This window comes from Callithrix jacchus, chromosome X (genome assembly GCF_049354715.1).
Source record: "Callithrix jacchus isolate 240 chromosome X, calJac240_pri, whole genome shotgun sequence".
In the NCBI taxonomy this organism is placed as follows: Eukaryota; Metazoa; Chordata; class Mammalia; order Primates; family Cebidae; genus Callithrix; species Callithrix jacchus.
Window position 1 is genome coordinate 36,839,199 of NC_133524.1, and position 1,266 is coordinate 36,840,464.

A 1,266-nucleotide genomic window follows, 5' to 3' on the forward strand; every position below is an offset into this window, starting at 1 on the left:
CGTGACTTCTTTGATCTGAGGAAGGTGCACGGTAGTCAGCAGAGGAACAACTTGCTGCCGGCACTGCCAGGTGTCAAGGTAAAACTCTAACTGAGACTTAAGGGAATACAGGGCCCCACAGATAAGAGCCCCGGGTCCTGCAGTCAACTCTGAGAAGCCGTGAGCTTGACTTTCAGGCTGAACCTAGCCCACATTACTCCCTGGGGAATCTGATTGAGATGAAGGCCTTATTGGGCAAGAGTGAGAGTCCTCAGATTTGCCGAGAGTCAAAAAAAGAAAAGAAGAAAGCCCTTGAGTGAGTACTGAGAGATCACTCACCATAGAACTTTGGCGGACACACTGAGCGTCGGCCAGCCAGTCCCTCAGCCCTGCAAGGATTGGGGCAGCCAGAAGTGTCGGTTATTGACTTCAGCTTGCAGAGTCTGCGGGAGGTGAAGCATTAGTCTGATATAGGCAGTGTCATGTCGGCAGAGGAAGGAGTCTCAGGCCCTGCGGGAGTCTAGGTGAGGACCCTGCGTGAGTTTTAAGGTTCTGCAGTCTCCACAAAAAGGGTTGTACCGCAGTGTCTAGGTCATGTTGTCATTTCTGGGTGTCCGTTTGTGAGGTATTTTATTATTTCCTTTGTGGATGTCTCAATAGAGGTGAAGTCTTGGTTGGATGGGAGCAGTATTATTTAGCGGACTGGAGGGAGCACATTAACAACTAGTTTCCAGTATGGGGACCCCATGTGAGAATTATGGGATTATCAACTGATGACAGAGAAGGATCCAAGGAGCTTTTCCCCTCCCTGGGAGACTCACCCTAGGGGTGTCAAACTGAAGAGATTGCTAATTTTCTCCTGCGGTCTTAGGGAAGTGAAGGTTTTGTCTGAGCAGATTACATCAGGCCAGCAGAAGGAGTGCCAGGCCTTGGCAAGTTTCATTGAGTTCTGTCTGAAGGGAAAATACACTGCATAAAATTGTAGACCCTCAGGTCACAGAGAATGTTTGGGAGACCCAAACAGAGATAGTCAGATGAAACACCCACACACTGCTCCATGGTGTTCAGTGAGAAGGAGGTCTTACTGTGAGGGAAAACTTAAGTCAGAAGGAGAAATTCCAGGCCATGAAAAAGATCTGAACCACGTATTCTGAAACAGAGTGTTACCATGGGGCTGTTCTCTGCCGCTTTGGTCAACCCTTGGAGACCCCTGACATGGGAGCCCACCATTCAAACAACTTCATGTCATCCTTTTTTGGTTTTGCACAGGTGTGGGCCTTGGTTTGA